Below are 26,108 nucleotides of genomic sequence, written 5' to 3' on the forward strand. Positions count from 1 at the left end.
GACGAAGCGAGCGAGGTATCAGGTACAGAGTAAAGGAGAGTCTCTGTCCTTTCGCTACCAGGTAGCACCCCGAAGGGTTCTGGACACAACTGGAGGTCCTCCGCCTGGTCGGAGGGGTGTAGAGACTCGGGAGTAACCTCTGCTTCGGAGTACACTAGGTTGGACTCACTGGACGAAGCGAGCGAGGTATCAGGTACAGAGTATAGGAGAGTCTCTGTCCTTTCGCTACCAGGTAGCACCCCGAAGGGTTCTGGAGACAACTGGAGGTCCTCCGCCTGGTCGGAGGGGTGTAGAGACTCGGGGGTAACTACCACTTTGGGGTACCCATTGTCAGGCTCACAGGACGAAGCGGACAAAGTATCGAGTACCGAGTGTAGAGAAGTCTCTCTCCATTTGTCATCGAGTGGTATCCCGGAGGATTCAGGAGGCAACAGGGGGTCCTCCGCCAGGTAGTAGAGGTGCACAGACTCTGAGGTAACCACAGCTTTGGAGCATCCTTGGACATGCACACCGGTTAAAGTGGGTGAAGCATCTGATGCTGGGTGCAGGAAGTTCTCCTGTGTGGAGTCTGGATGGGCAGAAGTCTCTTCGGGCAGGAGAACCGGAGCACTACCCACACACATTACCCATTGGGGCTTCTCCGGGATACAGGGAGATGAAGCTTCAGTAGGGACTTCAAGGTTGGGGTCAGGAGGTCTCAGGGAGGACAGACCCTGGCGTGACGGCTTGCCTCTACGTCTAGCACGTCTGGACTGCCTCTTGAGGTTGGGAGAAGTATTCCGGAAAGCGTAGTCACCCTGTGAGGATTCTGGGTGGGCAGTAGTCTCATTGGGCTGGAGGACTATTGCGCTACCCACACACATTACCCATCGGGGCTGCTCCGGGATATTGGGAGGTGAAGCTTCAGCAGGAGCCTCCGGGTTAGGATCATCGAAGACCATTAGAAAGGCCACCAGGAAGGCCATTAGGTCCAGGAGGATCGGATCCCGTGTTTCATATAGGGGGTTGATCCATTCCAAGGCATCACCCGCCAGGTAAGACATAATGAATGCCACCTTAACCCGATCGGTGGGAAAACATAGAGGGTAGAACTTGAAGTGTAGCATGCATTGCTCCACAAATGCACGACTTTGTCTTGGATCCCCATAGTAACGTGGCGGATCCGCAGGAACGAGAGCAGATAGATCCATCTGGACGGGTGCGTAATTCGCCTGGAACTCAGCTGAGAAAAAAAAAAACTTTTATTTATTTATTTTTAATGCATGTATTCGCTGGAAAACTTCTCAGAGAGCGAAGGCCGTGGGGCTCAACGGGAACCATGGCCTGAGCATGCTGTTATGCACACGCCCGGACTGACTGGCGTGTGCGGGTGTTGTGGTTCCACTGGACCATGGACCGGAGAGTGCCTGGAGGGGCGTGACTAAGTATCTGGCCGATCCGACCAAGGTGGCACGACGGCATACGACGCCAGTGCACCAGGGAGAAACCGGGCAGAGGGACCAGGTGCTACTCCAGGTCAAACTCCGGACACGGGGGTTGACCCACACTGGAATTACTGGAACAGGCAGGTTAGGCTGGCACAGACTGGTGGATGTAAGCAAACACGGCAGGTATGCAGAGGGGTGGATACAGGCGAGTATGCAGGCAGGGAGGTACTGGCCGAAAGGACGGGCTGGAGCACAGAAAGGTTAAGACCCAGTACAGACTGGGTCACAGAACCGCAGATGCGGTAGACAACCACAGCAGAGAGGGAACGCCCAAAGCGGTGGGCAAGAACAGAGCAGGACGGGGCTGCAGGAGCAGCGAGCACAAGCAGGGCAGGACAGGACTGCCGGAGCAGCGGGCAGAAGCAGGGCAGGACAGGACTGCCGGATCAGCGGGCAGAAGCAGGGCAGGACAGGACTGCCGGATCAGCGGGCAGAAGCAGGGCAGGACAGGACAGGACTGCCGGAGCAGCGGGCAGAAGCAGGGCAGGACAGGACAGGACTGCCGGAGCAGCGGGCAGAAGCAGGGCAGGACAGGACAGGACTGCCGGAGCAGCGGGCAGAAGCAGGGCAGGACAGGACAGGACTGCCGGAGCAGCGGGCAGAAGCAGGGCAGGACAGGACAGGACTGCCGGAGCAGCGGGCAGAAGCAGGGCAGGACAGGACAGGACTGCCGGAGCAGCGGGCAGAAGCAGGGCAGGACAGGACAGGACTGCCGGAGCAGCGGGCAGAAGCAGGACAGGACAGGACAGGACTGCCGGAGCAGCGGGCAGAAGCAGGGCAGGACAGGACAGGACTGCCGGAGCAGCGGGCAGAAGCAGGGCAGGACAGGACAGGACTGCCGAAGCAGCGGGCAGAAGCAGGGCAGGACAGGACTGCCAGAGCAGCGGGCAGAAGCAGGGCAGGACAGGACTGCCGGAGCAGCGGGCAGAAGCAGGGCAGGACAGGACTGCCGGAGCAGCGGGCAGAAGCAGGGCAGGACAGGACTGCCGGAGCAGCGGGCAGAAGCAGGGCAGGACAGGACTGCCGGAGCAGCGGGCAGAAGCAGGGCAGGACAGGACTGCCGGAGCAGTGAGCAAGGAGTCAGAGCAGGACGGACAGGGCTCTGTTCACACGGAACAGACAGGAAGGGAAAGGCAGAGCCAGATACCCACAGGGTACTTGCAGTGAAGTAGCGAGGGGACCACAAACTCACAAACGGGAGTACAGAGACAACAAGCAGGAGTTAGGTACGAGTTCAGACTCTGCAGAAAAAGGAAAGGAACAGACAGAGGCAAAACAGGTAAAGGATAGGAGAGAGTTCAGACTGGAACTGAGTGTACGGAAGAGACCGACACTGCAGCGGGATACAGGAGCGGGTCTGGGAATACGGCCCCCAGAGAGGCGGGACGAACAGGCAAGGAGCGTGTTCAGACAGGACAGACAAGATACAGGAACGGATCTAGGTAATCGGCCCCTAGAAGGCGGGAGGAACAGGCTAGGAGCGTGTTCAGACAGGCCTGGAAATACAGCCTCCAGGAAAGGCAGCAGGCAAGAGTACACAGACAGGACTCAGTTCAGACACGGGAACTGATACCACAAGGCAGGAGACATAGACAGGACTCAGTTCAGACACGGGAACAGATACTGCAAGACAGGAGAAATAGACAGGACTCAGTTCAGACAGGAACAGATACCACAAGGCAGGGACACAAACAGGACTCTGTTCAGACGGGAACAGATACCGCAAGGCACAGACAGGCAGATCTAGGAATACGGCCCCTAGAAGGCGAAAGAACAGGCAAGAAGCGTGTTCACAAAAACAGACCACAGTTCAGACACAGAACTGGAAAACAGGCAGGAAAACAGGATAGGACCTGGCATGTCAGAGACAAAAAGCCGACTGACAGGACACAATGCTCAGGCGCCATCTTGAGGAAGAAGGTGGTATAAATACCCAAAGATGGACAGCAATAGGCTGAAGGTGCAACAGGGGCGTGTCCACAGCAGGTACAAGAAACAGGAAGTTCAGCGGGTGTCGCCCTATGCAGCCAAAACAGACAAACAGACAGCAAGGAGGGAAGCCAGAGAGACATTCTGGACTGGAGATCAAGTGCGCGCTCTTGCACAGTGGGAGATGGACCACCATGCAAGGACGCCGCCAGGTATGTTACAATTTTGCTTGTTTGTCGGATTTTGGGATGGACTCTTTGGCTTTGCTTTTCTTCTCCTCATTGGATTTTTCATGTTCAAAGTTGCAGAAGCCAGATTACAAGCTCATTTTGGTTCAACTTCAGCAACTGTGCATTGCATTGCCATGTAATGTGATGCAATGCTATCTTTCTAGCTCTCCCTTTTTACTTCCTTTTGGATAAACAGACATATTAGGCAAGCATTTTGGAGCTTTCACCTAAATAACTACAGGTGGTGAGATAAGCTGCACAATATAATTGACCTTTCAGTATATTGTTGCACACACACCATCTATTTAGCAAATGCCCTTGTTATCAACAGCAGCCTTTTAAACTCACCTGAGCTAACAGGTATGTGCGCTGGTTACTCTGCTGCGCTTAAAATTTCTTTTTTGGTTTGCTACAATGCCTTTTCTGAAACGTTGTCTCCTTCTGCTGGAACACTGACTTCTTTCATTTAATGCCTGCAGACTATAAAAGAGAACCCAACCCAAAAAGTTTGGTTGATTAGTCTGTGGCATTCTGTTAAACTGTTGCTTATGGCGGTCTCTGTGAGCTTCTCAGCGACATTCAGCCAGCCAGGTATCCTGCCTGCAGTAGATGGAATGTGGCAATGGAACGCTGGCTGCGCGTGTCATAATAGGCTCTGAGCCTTTATATACCTGTGCACAGCAGCAGCCACCTTCAGTCTGCTGCTGGACAGCCAGCAGCAGCAGCAGGAGAGGTATGTAATCAGGAGCCCTCCTGCTAAGGGTAGACAGCTGCTCGTTCCACCCCACCCCCCGCCTTAATTGGTTCTCCTCCCTTCCAACGGTGTTGAGGCGGGTGGGAACAGCAGGGGGTGAAGGTGCTGTGTTTAAAGAGGTGGAGTTATGCAGATCTAAAACGCGTGGATTGCAGCAGCAGCAAGCCGAAAAGTGCAGGCATGTAAGGGATCTAGAGGTTGACAACATGTCTTCTTAACGGGAGTCCAGGAGCTCATCTCCACAAATGGACTTTTCAGGATCCTTGGGTGGCTCCGTAGTTTGAAACCAATTCTGGTTATCGCTTCTCGGCCTTTTGGCTAAGATCAAGTGTAGTATCTGTTCTTATCAGTTTAATATCTGATACGTCCCCTATCTGGGGACCATATATTAAATGGATTTTTAGAACAGGGAGATGGAAAAAGAGCTTGCTCTGTCCACTCCACGCATTGACCTGGTATTGCAGTATCTCCAGGACCGGTGCACCCCTTCTTTAATGCAGTTTCTAAAATCAGAAAGAATTGAATTCAATGTTTTTTGTTCATTTTGCTTGTTTGTCGGATTTTGGGATGGACTCTTTGGCTTTGCTTTTCTTCTCGTCATTGGATTTTTCATGTTCAAAGTTGCAGAAGCCAGATTACAAGCTCATTTTGGTTCAACTTCAGCAACTGTGCATTGCATTGCCATGTAATGTGATGCAATGCTATCTTTCTAGCTCTCCCTTTTTACTTCCTTTTGGATAAACAGACATATTAGGCAAGCATTTTGGAGCTTTCACCTAAATAACTACAGGCGGTGAGATAAGCTGCACAATATAATTGACCTTTCAGTATATTGTTGCACACACACCATCTATTTAGCAAATGCCCTTGTTATCAACAGCAGCCTTTTAAACTCACCTGAGCTAACAGGTATGTGCGCTGGTTACTCTGCTGCGCTTAAAATTTCTTTTTTGGTTTGCTACAATGCCTTTTCTGAAACGTTGTCTCCTTCTGCTGGAACACTGACTTCTTTCATTTAATGCCTGCAGACTATAAAAGAGAACCCAACCCAAAAAGTTTGGTTGATTAGTCTGTGGCATTCTGTTAAACTGTTGCTTATGGCGGTCTCTGTGAGCTTCTCAGCGACATTCAGCCAGCCAGGTATCCTGCCTGCAGTAGATGGAATGTGGCAATGGAACGCTGGCTGCGCGTGTCATAATAGGCTCTGAGCCTTTATATACCTGTGCACAGCAGCAGCCACCTTCAGTCTGCTGCTGGACAGCCAGCAGCAGCAGCAGCAGGAGAGGTATGTAATCAGGAGCCCTCCTGCTAAGGGTAGACAGCTGCTTGTTCCACCCCACCCCCCGCCTTAATTGGTTCTCCTCCCTTCCAACGGTGTTGAGGCGGGTGGGAACAGCAGGGGGTGAAGGTGCTGTGTTTAAAGAGGTGGAGTTATGCAGATCTAAAACGCGTGGATTGCAGCAGCAGCAAGCCGAAAAGTGCAGGCATGTAAGGGATCTAGAGGTTGACAACATGTCTTCTTAACGGGAGTCCAGGAGCTCATCTCCACAAATGGACTTTTCAGGATCCTTGGGTGGCTCCGTAGTTTGAAACCAATTCTGGTTATCGCTTCTCGGCCTTTTGGCTAAGATCAAGTGTAGTATCTGTTCTTATCAGTTTAATATCTGATACGTCCCCTATCTGGGGACCATATATTAAATGGATTTTTAGAACAGGGAGATGGAAAAAGAGCTTGCTCTGTCCACTCCACGCATTGACCTGGTATTGCAGTATCTCCAGGACCGGTGCACCCCTTCTTTAATGCAGTTTCTAAAATCAGAAAGAATTGAATTCAATGTTTTTTGTTCATTTTGCTTGTTTGTCGGATTTTGGGATGGACTCTTTGGCTTTGCTTTTCTTCTCCTCATTGGATTTTTCATGTTCAAAGTTGCAGAAGCCAGATTACAAGCTCATTTTGGTTCAACTTCAGCAACTGTGCATTGCATTGCCATGTAATGTGATGCAATGCTATCTTTCTAGCTCTCCCTTTTTACTTCCTTTTGGATAAACAGACATATTAGGCAAGCATTTTGGAGCTTTCACCTAAATAACTACAGGTGGTGAGATAAGCTGCACAATATAATTGACCTTTCAGTATATTGTTGCACACACACCATCTATTTAGCAAATGCCCTTGTTATCAACAGCAGCCTTTTAAACTCACCTGAGCTAACAGGTATGTGCGCTGGTTACTCTGCTGCGCTTAAAATTTCTTTTTTGGTTTGCTACAATGCCTTTTCTGAAACGTTGTCTCCTTCTGCTGGAACACTGACTTCTTTCATTTAATGCCTGCAGACTATAAAAGAGAACCCAACCCAAAAAGTTTGGTTGATTAGTCTGTGGCATTCTGTTAAACTGTTGCTTATGGCGGTCTCTGTGAGCTTCTCAGCGACATTCAGCCAGCCAGGTATCCTGCCTGCAGTAGATGGAATGTGGCAATGGAACGCTGGCTGCGCGTGTCATAATAGGCTCTGAGCCTTTATATACCTGTGCACAGCAGCAGCCACCTTCAGTCTGCTGCTGGACAGCCAGCAGCAGCAGCAGCAGGAGAGGTATGTAATCAGGAGCCCTCCTGCTAAGGGTAGACAGCTGCTCGTTCCACCCCACCCCCCGCCTTAATTGGTTCTCCTCCCTTCCAACGGTGTTGAGGCGGGTGGGAACAGCAGGGGGTGAAGGTGCTGTGTTTAAAGAGGTGGAGTTATGCAGATCTAAAACGCGTGGATTGCAGCAGCAGCAAGCCGAAAAGTGCAGGCATGTAAGGGATCTAGAGGTTGACAACATGTCTTCTTAACGGGAGTCCAGGAGCTCATCTCCACAAATGGACTTTTCAGGATCCTTGGGTGGCTCCGTAGTTTGAAACCAATTCTGGTTATCGCTTCTCGGCCTTTTGGCTAAGATCAAGTGTAGTATCTGTTCTTATCAGTTTAATATCTGATACGTCCCCTATCTGGGGACCATATATTAAATGGATTTTTAGAACAGGGAGATGGAAAAAGAGCTTGCTCTGTCCACTCCACGCATTGACCTGGTATTGCAGTATCTCCAGGACCGGTGCACCCCTTCTTTAATGCAGTTTCTAAAATCAGAAAGAATTGAATTCAATGTTTTTTGTTCATTTTGCTTGTTTGTCGGATTTTGGGATGGACTCTTTGGCTTTGCTTTTCTTCTCCTCATTGGATTTTTCATGTTCAAAGTTGCAGAAGCCAGATTACAAGCTCATTTTGGTTCAACTTCAGCAACTGTGCATTGCATTGCCATGTAATGTGATGCAATGCTATCTTTCTAGCTCTCCCTTTTTACTTCCTTTTGGATAAACAGACATATTAGGCAAGCATTTTGGAGCTTTCACCTAAATAACTACAGGTGGTGAGATAAGCTGCACAATATAATTGACCTTTCAGTATATTGTTGCACACACACCATCTATTTAGCAAATGCCCTTGTTATCAACAGCAGCCTTTTAAACTCACCTGAGCTAACAGGTATGTGCGCTGGTTACTCTGCTGCACTTAAAATTTCTTTTTTGGTTTGCTACAATGCCTTTTCTGAAACGTTGTCTCCTTCTGCTGGAACACTGACTTCTTTCATTTAATGCCTGCAGACTATAAAAGAGAACCCAACCCAAAAAGTTTGGTTGATTAGTCTGTGGCATTCTGTTAAACTGTTGCTTATGGCGGTCTCTGTGAGCTTCTCAGCGACATTCAGCCAGCCAGGTATCCTGCCTGCAGTAGATGGAATGTGGCAATGGAACGCTGGCTGCGCGTGTCATAATAGGCTCTGAGCCTTTATATACCTGTGCACAGCAGCAGCCACCTTCAGTCTGCTGCTGGACAGCCAGCAGCAGCAGCAGCAGGAGAGGTATGTAATCAGGAGCCCTCCTGCTAAGGGTAGACAGCTGCTCGTTCCACCCCACCCCCCGCCTTAATTGGTTCTCCTCCCTTCCAACGGTGTTGAGGCGGGTGGGAACAGCAGGGGGTGAAGGTGCTGTGTTTAAAGAGGTGGAGTTATGCAGATCTAAAACGCGTGGATTGCAGCAGCAGCAAGCCGAAAAGTGCAGGCATGTAAGGGATCTAGAGGTTGACAACATGTCTTCTTAACGGGAGTCCAGGAGCTCATCTCCACAAATGGACTTTTCAGGATCCTTGGGTGGCTCCGTAGTTTGAAACCAATTCTGGTTATCGCTTCTCGGCCTTTTGGCTAAGATCAAGTGTAGTATCTTTTGAAAAGGCAGTTTTGTCCTTGGGCTGCCCTAGTAAATTGATGCATATTACACACTGGTTTGGTGCACTTGTTAGTACGCCAGGTGGCTCATAGAGTTATCTGATGGAAAACATGGCCCTCCAGGATCGAAGTCACTTGGCTGGGTAAGTGTGAGGGCTTTGGAGCAATGTGCCCCAGGAGTAGGCGCCCTGGTGGGAGTCCAAGCTTACTGGGACTGGGAACCCCAGAAAGACTTGGCTTCGTAGCACGCCGCACCTTTGCCAATCATACTTTCTGAGCAACCCCCCCTATTCCTGGCCTCCGGGCTAGGAAGGGGAATTTTTATAAACCCGGTCGGAGGTCCGGTCAGCTTTGGGCTGAGAAACCAACACAGGCTCCAGCTCCACTAGGGTGGCAGCCTAGATGGAAGCTGGGAGCACGAAAACGGCTCTTCTCCGGCTTCGGCTAGGGAGAGCATCGGAGATCCCTGACCCTCGCTGTGGCCTTCTGGCTCAGAGGGATGGGGATGGTTTATTGGGGACCCTCTCCTCCGGGAAGGGTCCACATGAATCCTCGCCTCGTGCGCTGTTTTGGTGTGACTTCGGTCACATTTTTCAGTGCCTTGGATGCAGCTTCAATCAAAAAAATCTGTTCTTATCAGTTTAATATCTGATACGTCCCCTATCTGGGGACCATATATTAAATGGATTTTTAGAACAGGGAGATGGAAAAAGAGCTTGCTCTGTCCACTCCACGCATTGACCTGGTATTGCAGTATCTCCAGGACCGGTACACCCCTTCTTTAATGCAGTTTCTAAAATCAGAAAGAATTGAATTCAATGTTTTTTGTTCATTTTGCTTGTTTGTCGGATTTTGGGATGGACTCTTTGGCTTTGCTTTTCTTCTCCTCATTGGATTTTTCATGTTCAAAGTTGCAGAAGCCAGATTACAAGCTCATTTTGGTTCAACTTCAGCAACTGTGCATTGCATTGCCATGTAATGTGTTGCAATGCTATCTTTCTAGCTCTCCCTTTTTACTTCCTTTTGGATAAACAGACATATTAGGCAAGCATTTTGGAGCTTTCACCTAAATAACTACAGGTGGTGAGATAAGCTGCACAATATAATTGACCTTTCAGTATATTGTTGCACACACACCATCTATTTAGCAAATGCCCTTGTTATCAACAGCAGCCTTTTAAACTCACCTGAGCTAACAGGTATGTGCGCTGGTTACTCTGCTGCGCTTAAAATTTCTTTTTTGGTTTGCTACAATGCCTTTTCTGAAACGTTGTCTCCTTCTGCTGGAACACTGACTTCTTTCATTTAATGCCTGCAGACTATAAAAGAGAACCCAACCCAAAAAGTTTGGTTGATTAGTCTGTGGCATTCTGTTAAACTGTTGCTTATGGCGGTCTCTGTGAGCTTCTCAGCGACATTCAGCCAGCCAGGTATCCTGCCTGCAGTAGATGGAATGTGGCAATGGAACGCTGGCTGCGCGTGTCATAATAGGCTCTGAGCCTTTATATACCTGTGCACAGCAGCAGCCACCTTCAGTCTGCTGCTGGACAGCCAGCAGCAGCAGCAGCAGGAGAGGTATGTAATCAGGAGCCCTCCTGCTAAGGGTAGACAGCTGCTCGTTCCACCCCACCCCCCGCCTTAATTGGTTCTCCTCCCTTCCAACGGTGTTGAGGCGGGTGGGAACAGCAGGGGGTGAAGGTGCTGTGTTTAAAGAGGTGGAGTTATGCAGATCTAAAACGCGTGGATTGCAGCAGCAGCAAGCCGAAAAGTGCAGGCATGTAAGGGATCTAGAGGTTGACAACATGTCTTCTTAACGGGAGTCCAGGAGCTCATCTCCACAAATGGACTTTTCAGGATCCTTGGGTGGCTCCGTAGTTTGAAACCAATTCTGGTTATCGCTTCTCGGCCTTTTGGCTAAGATCAAGTGTAGTATCTGTTCTTATCAGTTTAATATCTGATACGTCCCCTATCTGGGGACCATATATTAAATGGATTTTTAGAACAGGGAGATGGAAAAAGAGCTTGCTCTGTCCACTCCACGCATTGACCTGGTATTGCAGTATCTCCAGGACCGGTGCACCCCTTCTTTAATGCAGTTTCTAAAATCAGAAAGAATTGAATTCAATGTTTTTTGTTCATTTTGCTTGTTTGTCGGATTTTGGGATGGACTCTTTGGCTTTGCTTTTCTTCTGCTCATTGGATTTTTCATGTTCAAAGTTGCAGAAGCCAGATTACAAGCTCATTTTGGTTCAACTTCAGCAACTGTGCATTGCATTGCCATGTAATGTGATGCAATGCTATCTTTCTAGCTCTCCCTTTTTACTTCCTTTTGGATAAACAGACATATTAGGCAAGCATTTTGGAGCTTTCACCTAAATAACTACAGGTGGTGAGATAAGCTGCACAATATAATTGACCTTTCAGTATATTGTTGCACACACACCATCTATTTAGCAAATGCCCTTGTTATCAACAGCAGCCTTTTAAACTCACCTGAGCTAACAGGTATGTGCGCTGGTTACTCTGCTGCGCTTAAAATTTCTTTTTTGGTTTGCTACAATGCCTTTTCTGAAACGTTGTCTCCTTCTGCTGGAACACTGACTTCTTTCATTTAATGCCTGCAGACTATAAAAGAGAACCCAACCCAAAAAGTTTGGTTGATTAGTCTGTGGCATTCTGTTAAACTGTTGCTTATGGCGGTCTCTGTGAGCTTCTCAGCGACATTCAGCCAGCCAGGTATCCTGCCTGCAGTAGATGGAATGTGGCAATGGAACGCTGGCTGCGCGTGTCATAATAGGCTCTGAGCCTTTATATACCTGTGCACAGCAGCAGCCACCTTCAGTCTGCTGCTGGACAGCCAGCAGCAGCAAAAGCAGGAGAGGTATGTAATCAGGAGCCCTCCTGCTAAGGGTAGACAGCTGCTCGTTCCACCCCACCCCCCGCCTTAATTGGTTCTCCTCCCTTCCAACGGTGTTGAGGCGGGTGGGAACAGCAGGGGGTGAAGGTGCTGTGTTTAAAGAGGTGGAGTTATGCAGATCTAAAACGCGTGGATTGCAGCAGCAGCAAGCCGAAAAGTGCAGGCATGTAAGGGATCTAGAGGTTGACAACATGTCTTCATAACGGGAGTCCAGGAGCTCATCTCCACAAATGGACTTTTCAGGATCCTTGGGTGGCTCCGTAGTTTGAAACCAATTCTGGTTATCGCTTCTCGGCCTTTTGGCTAAGATCAAGTGTAGTATCTGTTCTTATCAGTTTAATATCTGATACGTCCCCTATCTGGGGACCATATATTAAATGGATTTTTAGAACAGGGAGATGGAAAAAGAGCTTGCTCTGTCCACTCCACGCATTGACCTGGTATTGCAGTATCTCCAGGACCGGTGCACCCCTTCTTTAATGCAGTTTCTAAAATCAGAAAGAATTGAATTCAATGTTTTTTGTTCATTTTGCTTGTTTGTCGGATTTTGGGATGGACTCTTTGGCTTTGCTTTTCTTCTCCTCATTGGATTTTTCATGTTCAAAGTTGCAGAAGCCAGATTACAAGCTCATTTTGGTTCAACTTCAGCAACTGTGCATTGCATTGCCATGTAATGTGATGCAATGCTATCTTTCTAGCTCTCCCTTTTTACTTCCTTTTGGATAAACAGACATATTAGGCAAGCATTTTGGAGCTTTCACCTAAATAACTACAGGTGGTGAGATAAGCTGCACAATATAATTGACCTTTCAGAATATTGTTGCACACACACCATCTATTTAGCAAATGCCCTTGTTATCAACAGCAGCCTTTTAAACTCACCTGAGCTAACAGGTATGTGCGCTGGTTACTCTGCTGCGCTTAAAATTTCTTTTTTGGTTTGCTACAATGCCTTTTCTGAAACGTTGTCTCCTTCTGCTGGAACACTGACTTCTTTCATTTAATGCCTGCAGACTATAAAAGAGAACCCAACCCAAAAAGTTTGGTTGATTAGTCTGTGGCATTCTGTTAAACTGTTGCTTATGGCGGTCTCTGTGAGCTTCTCAGCGACATTCAGCCAGCCAGGTATCCTGCCTGCAGTAGATGGAATGTGGCAATGGAACGCTGGCTGCGCGTGTCATAATAGGCTCTGAGCCTTTATATACCTGTGCACAGCAGCAGCCACCTTCAGTCTGCTGCTGGACAGCCAGCAGCAGCAGCAGCAGGAGAGGTATGTAATCAGGAGCCCTCCTGCTAAGGGTAGACAGCTGCTCGTTCCACCCCACCCCCCGCCTTAATTGGTTCTCCTCCCTTCCAACGGTGTTGAGGCGGGTGGGAACAGCAGGGGGTGAAGGTGCTGTGTTTAAAGAGGTGGAGTTATGCAGATCTAAAACGCGTGGATTGCAGCAGCAGCAAGCCGAAAAGTGCAGGCATGTAAGGGATCTAGAGGTTGACAACATGTCTTCTTAACGGGAGTCCAGGAGCTCATCTCCACAAATGGACTTTTCAGGATCCTTGGGTGGCTCCGTAGTTTGAAACCAATTCTGGTTATCGCTTCTCGGCCTTTTGGCTAAGATCAAGTGTAGTATCTGTTCTTATCAGTTTAATATCTGATACGTCCCCTATCTGGGGACCATATATTAAATGGATTTTTAGAACAGGGAGATGGAAAAAGAGCTTGCTCTGTCCACTCCACGCATTGACCTGGTATTGCAGTATCTCCAGGACCGGTGCACCCCTTCTTTAATGCAGTTTCTAAAATCAGAAAGAATTGAATTCAATGTTTTTTGTTCATTTTTCTTGTTTGTCGGATTTTGGGATGGACTCTTTGGCTTTGCTTTTCTTCTCCTCATTGGATTTTTCATGTTCAAAGTTGCAGAAGCCAGATTACAAGCTCATTTTGGTTCAACTTCAGCAACTGTGCATTGCATTGCCATGTAATGTGATGCAATGCTATCTTTCTAGCTCTCCCTTTTTACTTCCTTTTGGATAAACAGACATATTAGGCAAGCATTTTGGAGCTTTCACCTAAATAACTACAGGTGGTGAGATAAGCTGCACAATATAATTGACCTTTCAGTATATTGTTGCACACACACCATCTATTTAGCAAATGCCCTTGTTATCAACAGCAGCCTTTTAAACTCACCTGAGCTAACAGGTATGTGCGCTGGTTACTCTGCTGCGCTTAAAATTTCTTTTTTGGTTTGCTACAATGCCTTTTCTGAAACGTTGTCTCCTTCTGCTGGAACACTGACTTCTTTCATTTAATGCCTGCAGACTATAAAAGAGAACCCAACCCAAAAAGTTTGGTTGATTAGTCTGTGGCATTCTGTTAAACTGTTGCTTATGGTGGTCTCTGTGAGCTTCTCAGCGACATTCAGCCAGCCAGGTATCCTGCCTGCAGTAGATGGAATGTGGCAATGGAACGCTGGCTGCGCGTGTCATAATAGGCTCTGAGCCTTTATATACCTGTGCACAGCAGCAGCCACCTTCAGTCTGCTGCTGGACAGCCAGCAGCAGCAGCAGCAGGAGAGGTATGTAATCAGGAGCCCTCCTGCTAAGGGTAGACAGCTGCTCGTTCCACCCCACCCCCCGCCTTAATTGGTTCTCCTCCCTTCCAACGGTGTTGAGGCGGGTGGGAACAGCAGGGGGTGAAGGTGCTGTGTTTAAAGAGGTGGAGTTATGCAGATCTAAAACGCGTGGATTGCAGCAGCAGCAAGCCGAAAAGTGCAGGCATGTAAGGGATCTAGAGGTTGACAACATGTCTTCTTAACGGGAGTCCAGGAGCTCATCTCCACAAATGGACTTTTCAGGATCCTTGGGTGGCTCCGTAGTTTGAAACCAATTCTGGTTATCGCTTCTCGGCCTTTTGGCTAAGATCAAGTGTAGTATCTGTTCTTATCAGTTTAATATCTGATACGTCCCCTATCTGGGGACCATATATTAAATGGATTTTTAGAACAGGGAGATGGAAAAAGAGCTTGCTCTGTCCACTCCACGCATTGACCTGGTATTGCAGTATCTCCAGGACCGGTGCACCCCTTCTTTAATGCAGTTTCTAAAATCAGAAAGAATTGAATTCAATGTTTTTTGTTCATTTTGCTTGTTTGTCGGATTTTGGGATGGACTCTTTGGCTTTGCTTTTCTTCTCCTCATTGGATTTTTCATGTTCAAAGTTGCAGAAGCCAGATTACAAGCTCATTTTGGTTCAACTTCAGCAACTGTGCATTGCATTGCCATGTAATGTGCTGCAATGCTATCTTTCTAGCTCTCCCTTTTTACTTCCTTTTGGATAAACAGACATATTAGGCAAGCATTTTGGAGCTTTCACCTAAATAACTACAGGTGGTGAGATAAGCTGCACAATATAATTGACCTTTCAGTATATTGTTGCACACACACCATCTATTTAGCAAATGCCCTTGTTATCAACAGCAGCCTTTTAAACTCACCTGAGCTAACAGGTATGTGCGCTGGTTACTCTGCTGCGCTTAAAATTTCTTTTTTGGTTTGCTACAATGCCTTTTCTGAAACGTTGTCTCCTTCTGCTGGAACACTGACTTCTTTCATTTAATGCCTGCAGACTATAAAAGAGAACCCAACCCAAAAAGTTTGGTTGATTAGTCTGTGGCATTCTGTTAAACTGTTGCTTATGGCGGTCTCTGTGAGCTTCTCAGCGACATTCAGCCAGCCAGGTATCCTGCCTGCAGTAGATGGAATGTGGCAATGGAACGCTGGCTGCGCGTGTCATAATAGGCTCTGAGCCTTTATATACCTGTGCACAGCAGCAGCCACCTTCAGTCTGCTGCTGGACAGCCAGCAGCAGCAGCAGCAGGAGAGGTATGTAATCAGGAGCCCTCCTGCTAAGGGTAGACAGCTGCTCGTTCCACCCCACCCCCCGCCTTAATTGGTTCTCCTCCCTTCCAACGGTGTTGAGGCGGGTGGGAACAGCAGGGGGTGAAGGTGCTGTGTTTAAAGAGGTGGAGTTATGCAGATCTAAAACGCGTGGATTGCAGCAGCAGCAAGCCGAAAAGTGCAGGCATGTAAGGGATCTAGAGGTTGACAACATGTCTTCTTAACGAGAGTCCAGGAGCTCATCTCCACAAATGGACTTTTCAGGATCCTTGGGTGGCTCCGTAGTTGAAACCAATTCTGGTTATCGCTTCTCGGCCTTTTGGCTAAGATCAAGTGTAGTATCTGTTCTTATCAGTTTAATATCTGATACGTCCCCTATCTGGGGACCATATATTAAATGGATTTTTAGAACAGGGAGATGGAAAAAGAGCTTGCTCTGTCCACTCCACGCATTGACCTGGTATTGCAGTATCTCCAGGACCGGTGCACCCCTTCTTTAATGCAGTTTCTAAAATCAGAAAGAATTGAATTCAATGTTTTTTGTTCATTTTGCTTGTTTGTCGGATTTTGGGATGGACTCTTTGGCTTTGCTTTTCTTCTCCTCATTGGATTTTTCATGTTCAAAGTTGCAGAAGCCAGATTACAAGCTCATTTTGGTTCAACTTCAGCAACTGTGCATTGCATTGCCATGTAATGTGATGCAATGCTATCTTTCTAGCTCTCCCTTTTTACTTCCTTTTGGATAAACAGACATATTAGGCAAGCATTTTGGAGCTTTCACCTAAATAACTACAGGTGGTGAGATAAGCTGCACAATATAATTGACCTTTCAGTATATTGTTGCACACACACCATCTATTTAGCAAATGCCCTTGTTATCAACAGCAGCCTTTTAAACTCACCTGAGCTAACAGGTATGTGCGCTGGTTACTCTGCTGCGCTTAAAATTTCTTTTTTGGTTTGCTACAATGCCTTTTCTGAAACGTTGTCTCCTTCTGCTGGAACACTGACTTCTTTCATTTAATGCCTGCAGACTATAAAAGGGAACCCAACCCAAAAAGTTTGGTTGATTAGTCTGTGGCATTCTGTTAAACTGTTGCTTATGGCGGTCTCTGTGAGCTTCTCAGCGACATTCAGCCAGCCAGGTATCCTGCCTGCAGTAGATGGAATGTGGCAATGGAACGCTGGCTGCGCGTGTCATAATAGGCTCTGAGCCTTTATATACCTGTGCACAGCAGCAGCCACCTTCAGTCTGCTGCTGGACAGCCAGCAGCAGCAGCAGCAGGAGAGGTATGTAATCAGGAGCCCTCCTGCTAAGGGTAGACAGCTGCTCGTTCCACCCCACCCCCCGCCTTAATTGGTTCTCCTCCCTTCCAACGGTGTTGAGGCGGGTGGGAACAGCAGGGGGTGAAGGTGCTGTGTTTAAAGAGGTGGAGTTATGCAGATCTAAAACGCGTGGATTGCAGCAGCAGCAAGCCGAAAAGTGCAGGCATGTAAGGGATCTAGAGGTTGACAACATGTCTTCTTAACGGGAGTCCAGGAGCTCATCTCCACAAATGGACTTTTCAGGATCCTTGGGTGGCTCCGTAGTTTGAAACCAATTCTGGTTATCGCTTCTCGGCCTTTTGGCTAAGATCAAGTGTAGTATCTGTTCTTATCAGTTTAATATCTGATACGTCCCCTATCTGGGGACCATATATTAAATGGATTTTTAGAACAGGGAGATGGAAAAAGAGCTTGCTCTGTCCACTCCACGCATTGACCTGGTATTGCAGTATCTCCAGGACCGGTGCACCCCTTCTTTAATGCAGTTTCTAAAATCAGAAAGAATTGAATTCAATGTTTTTTGTTCATTTTGCTTGTTTGTCGGATTTTGGGATGGACTCTTTGGCTTTGCTTTTCTTCTCCTCATTGGATTTTTCATGTTCAAAGTTGCAGAAGCCAGATTACAAGCTCATTTTGGTTCAACTTCAGCAACTGTGCATTGCATTGCCATGTAATGTGATGCAATGCTATCTTTCTAGCTCTCCCTTTTTACTTCCTTTTGGATAAACAGACATATTAGGCAAGCATTTTGGAGCTTTCACCTAAATAACTACAGGTGGTGAGATAAGCTGCACAATATAATTGACCTTTCAGTATATTGTTGCACACACACCATCTATTTAGCAAATGCCCTTGTTATCAACAGCAGCCTTTTAAACTCACCTGAGCTAACAGGTATGTGTGCTGGTTACTCTGCTGCGCTTAAAATTTCTTTTTTGGTTTGCTACAATGCCTTTTCTGAAACGTTGTCTCCTTCTGCTGGAACACTGACTTCTTTCATTTAATGCCTGCAGACTATAAAAGAGAACCCAACCCAAAAAGTTTGGTTGATTAGTCTGTGGCATTCTGTTAAACTGTTGCTTATGGCGGTCTCTGTGAGCTTCTCAGCGACATTCAGCCAGCCAGGTATCCTGCCTGCAGTAGATGGAATGTGGCAATGGAACGCTGGCTGCGCGTGTCATAATAGGCTCTGAGCCTTTATATACCTGTGCACAGCAGCAGCCACCTTCAGTCTGCTGCTGGACAGCCAGCAGCAGCAGCAGCAGGAGAGGTATGTAATCAGGAGCCCTCCTGCTAAGGGTAGACAGCTGCTCGTTCCACCCCACCCCCCGCCTTAATTGGTTCTCCTCCCTTCCAACGGTGTTGAGGCGGGTGGGAACAGCAGGGGGTGAAGGTGCTGTGTTTAAAGAGGTGGAGTTATGCAGATCTAAAACGCGTGGATTGCAGCAGCAGCAAGCCAAAAAGTGCAGGCATGTAAGGGATCTAGAGGTTGACAACATGTCTTCTTAACGGGAGTCCAGGAGCTCATCTCCACAAATGGACTTTTCAGGATCCTTGGGTGGCTCCGTAGTTTGAAACCAATTCTGGTTATCGCTTCTCGGCCTTTTGGCTAAGATCAAGTGCTTTATTGCAGGAGATTGTGGTTGAAGGGCACTCGGGTACCCCTCTCCTTGGCCTGGCAGGATCGTCCACTTTGGTGGACTTAGCCTGCTTGCTGCTATTAGGGAGAGGGCTTAGTCCCAGGGTAACGAGTTGCGATCCCCCAGCTTCCAGGTGTTTTTCGCTGCAAGAACACTGGGAGCGCAGATTGCAAGCGGCTGCAATTTGCAACCTTGTTGCGTTTTTCCATGGAGGTTGACCCTAACCTCGTGCCTCTTTATGCGAGGCTAAAAAACTCTATCCGAGTTCACTTCACGGCGGGTGGCTCGGATATGAGGAAATTAGGGTATGTAGTCCAGGACGTGCTCAGGAACCTTCTTGGCGTACAAAGGAATGAAATTCTCTCCATCCAGGATTATCCCAGAAGAGGTGACTATGACATCACATTCACCGGAGAAGGTATTTTTAGAGATGTACTAGAAAAGTTAAAAAAAGTTGAAAATAGTCCTGTTTTGAAAGGGATACAAATTGTTGAGCACGTCCTGGATGAGGTAAGACTGGTTATTGTAAAAATATTTTCGCCCTTTGTTTCTGCTCCAGAAGTAATGTCATTTCTAGCAATTTATTTTAAAAGTGTTAAATGTATTGGGAAGATATTAAACGAATATAACATATGGACATCTAAGTGGAAATTCCTTGTGAAGTGTACAAGAGATCCAAATACACCAGGTGGTATACGGCTCCCCCCTGCCCGTTTCAAAATTGGGCAAACAAATGGGGATTTCTTCTTTTCTGGGATGCCAGTATATTGCAGAAATTGTGGGCGCTATGGTCATTCAAAAGAAAACTGTCATGTATCATGTAGAAATTGTGCTAGTGAAGAACATGAGACAAAAGAATGCCCTAAGGAAAAGAAATGCAGTTTTTGCCAGACTCCAGGTCACTTTTATTTTTCTTGCCCTCACAGATTTCGGGAAGATGAGCAAAAGGGGAAGTCCAAGACGTCCGACCAAGGACCAAAAGATCAGACCACCCCTCAGGAGGAGGAACAACAACCTGGAGCCTCTGGAGACAATAAGGGCGTACCAAATAGTGAAGTGTCTCCAGAGTCTATGACAGGTAAAATACCAAATCCCAAAACCTGGCTGCAGGACCTGCGGGAGTCCAAAAGGAGGGCTGAGAAGGAGCAGAAGGGCACTACTGGTAAGGTCAAAAGGGACCGGCAAAAGGCCGACACAGAAGCCCATGCCCAGTCTGGGTCTCCTAGTGCTGAGGGCGCTGAGTGGATAAAGGTGGGTCCTAAGAAAAAGAAAAAGGGTGGTTCAGAGGAGGCAGCAGGAGGTGAACAGATGGACACTTCTCCAGAAGGGGACGTGGACGCTGGACCCTCAGGGGTTTCGGTCTCCGCTGCTACAGGTGGGGACCGGGATCTTGCTGCCTCTGAAGAGTCAGAGGCTCTGCCTTGTGCGCAACCTCCTCCTATAGGACGACCTTCTACAGGTCAAACAGGGGCGGCGGAACCCCTCGGGGACCCACCTGATGAGGAACTGCATGGCCAGCCAATGGAGACCCAGCGGGTTCTGCCAGCCAGCCCTCCGAGCTATGCCAGTGTAGCGTCGGGTTTATATAAATGTGGTAATCTTTCCTCCTCCACGGAGACTCTCGTGACGATACTATCAGATGAGGAGGGAGGCGCAAGCCCAGTGGTCTGATCAGGTTCATCGGACAGGAAAATCCGTTGCTCTTAGTTACCTAAGTAAAATTTCTACATTTTCTAATGATGGCTGAACTGAAAGGTATTTCCCTCAACGTGAGAGGCATAAAATCTAACACGAGAAGAACTGCTCTTTTTAATTTTTTTACGTGTTTTACTGCATCTGTATTTTTTCTGCAAGAATGTAATATCCCACATGAAATGTCATATCAAAAATATAAAGATGAGTGGAAGTGTGGGCCATCTGTCTGGTCCGGATCGAATGCTGCAGGATCAGCGGGTGTAGCCATACTTTTTAAAGGGAACGTTTTAATTGATTTTATTCAGGAAATTTTACCAGGTCGTATTTTATTAGTAAAAGCTTTTATTGATGGTATTAGATGGCAGTTTTTAAATTTTTATGGATCCCCAGAGAAAAATGAAAGAGCCGAAATGCTTGATCTTTTACCATTATTTATTAATAACTCTGAACCTTTTATCTTAGCAGGGGATTTTAATTGTGTTTTAAAAGGTGAAAACCGGCGCTCCAGCTCTGTAAGCAGGAACTACGATAAAACCTCAGGTATGCTACATGATATAGTCAAAGATGCTAAATTGATAGACATATATAAAGAGTGTCATAGTGACAGCCCAGAGGACGCCGGTTTCACTTGGAGCAATGCTAATTGTAGCTCTAGGATTGATTTTATTTTTGGTTCAGATAAAACAATACCTGCCAAATGTGAAGTTTTAGCTAATATATTTTCAGACCATAAACTTTTATCCTTTACCATAAAAGTAAATGACAACAAAAAATGTGGTAAGAAAAGCTGGAAAATGAACGTATCCCTTTTAACCGACCCGCAGATTTTATCAGATTTTATTGAGTTTTATAGGAAATGTAGAAAAGGGAAAAAAACAAATGAGACTATGAGTGTATGGTGGGATAGAATGAAAGTAAAAATAAAAGACTTTTTTATTAAAAAGAGTATATGTAGAGCCAAAGAAAAATATGAAGAATATAGAATTTTAAATACCCGCCTACAAACATTATTTAAGCTCAGAGACAATGGGATAGATGTACAACTTGATATTTCAAACTTAAAAGAAGAGATTTCAAAATGGCTAGAACAAAAAGGAAAAGAGATAATTTTTCGTTCTAGAGTACAACATATAGAAGAAAATGAAAAGTGTTCCAGATATTTTTTTAGGAAAAATAAAAAAGAAAAAGTGATAATTGACCATATAGATGGTGAGAATAATATAAAAAATATGCTGGGTAAAGTTGAGGTTTTTTTTTCTAATCTTTTTAATGGAAAAAATATAGATAATAAATTAATGGATGATTCGCTGCAAGGACTAACAGCTGTTTTAGATCCCGCATCCCAAGAGTTTTTATCCCAAGTTTTAACGGAACAAGAAGTGTTAAAAACTATTAAAAGTTTTAAAACTGGAAAGGTCCCTGGTCCTGATGGCATCCCAATAGAATTTTATGTATGTTTTTATGATATTTTAAAAGATGATTTGTTTTATTTGTTTACTGAGGTTTTTAATAATAAGGTTTTATTAAATTCCTGGAAGAAAGGTGAAGTCTCCCTCCTATACAAAAAAGGTGATAAATCAAAATTAGAAAACTGGAGACCAATAACACTTTTAAATTGTGACTATAAAATAATGGCTAAAATTTGTGCAAATCGTCTAAAAGAAGTCATCAGCAAAGTTATTCATTCTAATCAAGTGTGTGGGGTGCCGGGGCGCAGTATATGGGACAATCTGAATTTAGTGAAAGACTGTATTGAGGATGTAAAAGACAGAAAGGGGAAAATGGCGATTTTATCTATTGATTTTGAAAAAGCATTTGACCGTGTCTCACACTTTTATCTTTTTAAAGTTTTAGAGAAAATGGGCATACCAGAAGGGTTTTTACTATCGCTTAAAGCATTTTACAAGGATTGTACAAGTAAGATTTTAGTGAATGGTTTTAAGACACAAGAGGTATTTTTACGGTCAGGGGTGAAACAGGGATGCCCTCTGTCCCCCCTACTGTTTATCTGTGCACTGGAACCAATGTTATGTGCAATACGCCAAAATAAACAGATATGCGGTGTCCCTCTGCCTGGAAGCGGTGGTTTGGAGGCCAAGGTTGTAGGCTACATGGATGACGTGGCGGTCTTGTGTACAGATGCACCATCACTTACGGCCACTCTCCATCAAGTGCAATCCTTTTGCCTAGCTTCTGGTTTTAAAATCAATTTTAATAAGTGTAACATTTTAAGTGTTGGGGGGATGATTTTACGTGATGTACCAATTAATGTCTCCGAATCCATTTCCATTTTAGGTATATCATTCACTGAAAATAATGATGGTTATAATAGTTGGGAAACAGTTACACAGAAAGTAAATACGAAAATATGTATGTGGAACATGAGGAGACTTACAATGGAGGGTAAAGTATTGGTTTTAAAGATGGTGATTTTACCTCTTTTATTGTATCTTAGCATGGTTTTCCCCCCGCCTGTTAATGTTTTAAAAAAGATAACCAAAACCTGTTTTACCTTCTTTTGGAATTCAAAAATGGAAAAGCTGAAAAGAGAAATCGTGATGAAATCAAAAGTAAAAGGTGGTAAAGATTTTCCAGATTTTAATAGGTTTCTTTTAATCCATCTGTTCGTTTACTGTTTTAATGCCCTTTTTAAGAATCACTATTGGTCCTTTTTTATGCGTTTTAATACAGGATTTTTTATGAGAAAGTTTGGATGGTATGAAGTTAATATATCTGTGCCCCATGCTTTTAATTTGTCGACGCATTATGAGATTTTAAGGAAAATAGTGTCCGATTTTAATTTAGGGACTAAGAAAATAGAGGAATTAAGAAATAGTAAGAAACTAATTAAAGAAATACGTAAAAGTGAGGAAATATGTAATGTTGACAGATATGATGATGACAAATCTATGTCTATCTGGAAAATGATTAACGTTTTTTATCTTTTTAATGAACAGAGAGATCTGGCTTGGAGTTGCATGCACCGCTGTCTTCCTTGCCGGGCATTCCAATACAGAAGAGGATTTGTGAGGTCTGCCATCTGCCCAAGAACCGGATGCCAAGACGAGGAAACGGTGGAACATCTATTATGGACATGTAATTTTGCAAAGGATTTCTGGAGAAGACTGCTCCCCCTACTGGAAAGGGTGGCAGACCTCAAGGACTTTACATATAAAACTGTGCTATACGGACTTATGGAATGCCCCACAATGGACCAGTACACAATGGCTTGGAAGACAGTGAACTGCGCCAAGTCATCTCTCTGGAAAGCGCGCAACATTGCTATTTTTAAACAAGATGTTTTATCAGTGAATGATGTTTTAAGTTTATGTTTATGTGAAATGTATACTTATTATTTAATTGACAAAAAGAAGAATGTACATATTTCCAAAAAATGGCTTGTTGACCAATGGAACCTAATTATTTAAAATCTTTGTATTTTTTTGTTTTGTAAATTTCATTTGTCTTTTAACGTTTGGTATTTGTTTAATTATGCTTGTAATTTGTTAAAGTTTTAATAAACGGTTTTATCCCTCTGCAGGGGATAGCCAAATTAAAAAAAAAAAATCTGTTCTTATCAGTTTAATATCTGATACGTCCCCTATCTGGGGACCATATATTAAATGGATTTTTAGAACAGGGAGATGGAAAAAGAGCTTGCTCTGTCCACTCCACGCATTGACCTGGTATTGCAGTATCTCCAGGACCGGTGCACCCCTTCTTTAATGCAGTTTCCAAAATCAGAAAGAATTGAATTCAATGTTTTTTGTTCATTTTGCTTGTTTGTCGGATTTTGGGATGGACTCTTTGGCTTTGCTTTTCTTCTCCTCATTGGATTTTTCATGTTCAAAGTTGCAGAAGCCAGATTACAAGCTCATTTTGGTTCAACTTCAGCAATTGTGCATTGCATTGCCATGTAATGTGATGCAATGCTATCTTTCTAGCTCTCCCTTTTTACTTCCTTTTGGATAAACAGACATATTAGGCAAGCATTTTGGAGCTTTCACCTAAATAACTACAGGTGGTGAGATAAGCTGCACAATATAATTGACCTTTCAGTATATTGTTGCACACACACCATCTATTTAGCAAATGCCCTTGTTATCAACAGCAGCCTTTTAAACTCACCTGAGCTAACAGGTATGTGCGCTGGTTACTCTGCTGCGCTTAAAATTTCTTTTTTGGTTTGCTACAATGCCTTTTCTGAAACGTTGTCTCCTTCTGCTGGAACACTGACTTCTTTCATTTAATGCCTGCAGACTATAAAAGAGAACCCAACCCAAAAAGTTTGGTTGATTAGTCTGTGGCATTCTGTTAAACTGTTGCTTATGGCGGTCTCTGTGAGCTTCTCAGCGACATTCAGCCAGCCAGGTATCCTGCCTGCAGTAGATGGAATGTGGCAATGGAACGCTGGCTGCGCGTGTCATAATAGGCTCTGAGCCTTTATATACCTGTGCACAGCAGCAGCCACCTTCAGTCTGCTGCTGGACAGCCAGCAGCAGCAGCAGCAGGAGAGGTATGTAATCAGGAGCCCTCCTGCTAAGGGTAGACAGCTGCTCGTTCCACCCCACCCCCCGCCTTAATTGGTTCTCCTCCCTTCCAACGGTGTTGAGGCGGGTGGGAACAGCAGGGGGTGAAGGTGCTGTGTTTAAAGAGGTGGAGTTATGCAGATCTAAAACGCGTGGATTGCAGCAGCAGCAAGCCGAAAAGTGCAGGCATGTAAGGGATCTAGAGGTTGACAACATGTCTTCTTAACGGGAGTCCAGGAGCTCATCTCCACAAATGGACTTTTCAGGATCCTTGGGTGGCTCCGTAGTTTGAAACCAATTCTGGTTATCGCTTCTCGGCCTTTTGGCTAAGATCAAGTGTAGTATCTGTTCTTATCAGTTTAATATCTGATACGTCCCCTATCTGGGGACCATATATTAAATGGATTTTTAGAACAGGGAGATGGAAAAAGAGCTTGCTCTGTCCACTCCACGCATTGACCTGGTATTGCAGTATCTCCAGGACCGGTGCACCCCTTCTTTAATGCAGTTTCTAAAATCAGAAAGAATTGAATTCAATGTTTTTTGTTCATTTTGCTTGTTTGTCGGATTTTGGGATGGACTCTTTGGCTTTGCTTTTCTTCTCCTCATTGGATTTTTCATGTTCAAAGTTGCAGAAGCCAGATTACAAGCTCATTTTGGTTCAACTTCAGCAACTGTGCATTGCATTGCCATGTAATGTGATGCAATGCTATCTTTCTAGCTCTCCCTTTTTACTTCCTTTTGGATAAACAGACATATTAGGCAAGCATTTTGGAGCTTTCACCTAAATAACTACAGGTGGTGAGATAAGCTGCACAATATAATTGACCTTTCAGTATATTGTTGCACACACACCATCTATTTAGCAAATGCCCTTGTTATCAACAGCAGCCTTTTAAACTCACCTGAGCTAACAGGTATGTGCGCTGGTTACTCTGCTGCGCTTAAAATTTCTTTTTTGGTTTGCTACAATGCCTTTTCTGAAACGTTGTCTCCTTCTGCTGGAACACTGACTTCTTTCATTTAATGCCTGCAGACTATAAAAGAGAACCCAACCCAAAAAGTTTGGTTGATTAGTCTGTGGCATTCTGTTAAACTGTTGCTTATGGCGGTCTCTGTGAGCTTCTCAGCGACATTCAGCCAGCCAGGTATCCTGCCTGCAGTAGATGGAATGTGGCAATGGAACGCTGGCTGCGCGTGTCATAATAGGCTCTGAGCCTTTATATACCTGTGCACAGCAGCAGCCACCTTCAGTCTGCTGCTGGACAGCCAGCAGCAGCAGCAGCAGGAGAGGTATGTAATCAGGAGCCCTCCTGCTAAGGGTAGACAGCTGCTCGTTCCACCCCACCCCCCGCCTTAATTGGTTCTCCTCCCTTCCAACGGTGTTGAGGCGGGTGGGAACAGCAGGGGGTGAAGGTGCTGTGTTTAAAGAGGTGGAGTTATG

General features: G+C 45.6%; 12 non-coding genes and 1 pseudogene across 12 annotated transcripts; all 13 read left to right on the forward strand.

Moving 5' to 3' along the window:
• Positions 1 to 4,698: 4,698 nt before the first annotated feature.
• Positions 4,699 to 4,889, forward strand: LOC141176798 (U2 spliceosomal RNA). The gene has a single exon (XR_012253452.1). It is a non-coding gene; the product is annotated as a U2 spliceosomal RNA (small nuclear RNA).
• Positions 4,890 to 6,004: 1,115 nt separating this feature from the next.
• Positions 6,005 to 6,195, forward strand: LOC141176799 (U2 spliceosomal RNA). Its single transcript, XR_012253453.1, has one exon. It is a non-coding gene; the product is annotated as a U2 spliceosomal RNA (small nuclear RNA).
• A 1,115-nt stretch (positions 6,196 to 7,310) lies between these two features.
• On the forward strand, positions 7,311 to 7,501 carry LOC141176800 (U2 spliceosomal RNA). The gene has a single exon (XR_012253454.1). It is a non-coding gene; the product is annotated as a U2 spliceosomal RNA (small nuclear RNA).
• A 1,115-nt stretch (positions 7,502 to 8,616) lies between these two features.
• LOC141178067 (U2 spliceosomal RNA) lies at positions 8,617 to 8,732 on the forward strand (annotated as a pseudogene).
• A 524-nt stretch (positions 8,733 to 9,256) lies between these two features.
• Positions 9,257 to 9,439, forward strand: LOC141177725 (U2 spliceosomal RNA). Its single transcript, XR_012254292.1, has one exon. It is a non-coding gene; the product is annotated as a U2 spliceosomal RNA (small nuclear RNA).
• A 1,115-nt stretch (positions 9,440 to 10,554) lies between these two features.
• LOC141176801 (U2 spliceosomal RNA) lies at positions 10,555 to 10,745 on the forward strand. Its single transcript, XR_012253455.1, has one exon. It is a non-coding gene; the product is annotated as a U2 spliceosomal RNA (small nuclear RNA).
• A 1,115-nt stretch (positions 10,746 to 11,860) lies between these two features.
• On the forward strand, positions 11,861 to 12,051 carry LOC141176802 (U2 spliceosomal RNA). Its single transcript, XR_012253456.1, has one exon. It is a non-coding gene; the product is annotated as a U2 spliceosomal RNA (small nuclear RNA).
• Positions 12,052 to 13,166: 1,115 nt separating this feature from the next.
• LOC141176804 (U2 spliceosomal RNA) lies at positions 13,167 to 13,357 on the forward strand. Its single transcript, XR_012253458.1, has one exon. It is a non-coding gene; the product is annotated as a U2 spliceosomal RNA (small nuclear RNA).
• A 1,115-nt stretch (positions 13,358 to 14,472) lies between these two features.
• On the forward strand, positions 14,473 to 14,663 carry LOC141176805 (U2 spliceosomal RNA). The gene has a single exon (XR_012253459.1). It is a non-coding gene; the product is annotated as a U2 spliceosomal RNA (small nuclear RNA).
• Positions 14,664 to 15,777: 1,114 nt separating this feature from the next.
• Positions 15,778 to 15,968, forward strand: LOC141176807 (U2 spliceosomal RNA). Its single transcript, XR_012253460.1, has one exon. It is a non-coding gene; the product is annotated as a U2 spliceosomal RNA (small nuclear RNA).
• A 1,115-nt stretch (positions 15,969 to 17,083) lies between these two features.
• Positions 17,084 to 17,274, forward strand: LOC141176808 (U2 spliceosomal RNA). The gene has a single exon (XR_012253461.1). It is a non-coding gene; the product is annotated as a U2 spliceosomal RNA (small nuclear RNA).
• Positions 17,275 to 23,664: 6,390 nt separating this feature from the next.
• LOC141177814 (U2 spliceosomal RNA) lies at positions 23,665 to 23,855 on the forward strand. Its single transcript, XR_012254359.1, has one exon. It is a non-coding gene; the product is annotated as a U2 spliceosomal RNA (small nuclear RNA).
• Positions 23,856 to 24,970: 1,115 nt separating this feature from the next.
• LOC141176809 (U2 spliceosomal RNA) lies at positions 24,971 to 25,161 on the forward strand. Its single transcript, XR_012253462.1, has one exon. It is a non-coding gene; the product is annotated as a U2 spliceosomal RNA (small nuclear RNA).
• The last annotated feature ends 947 nt before the right edge of the window (positions 25,162 to 26,108 follow it).

This window comes from Phyllobates terribilis, unplaced genomic scaffold (assembly GCF_046119375.1).
Source record: "Phyllobates terribilis strain yellow unplaced genomic scaffold, ASM4611937v1 Scaffold_27__1_contigs__length_16484149, whole genome shotgun sequence".
Taxonomy (NCBI): Eukaryota; Metazoa; Chordata; class Amphibia; order Anura; family Dendrobatidae; genus Phyllobates; species Phyllobates terribilis.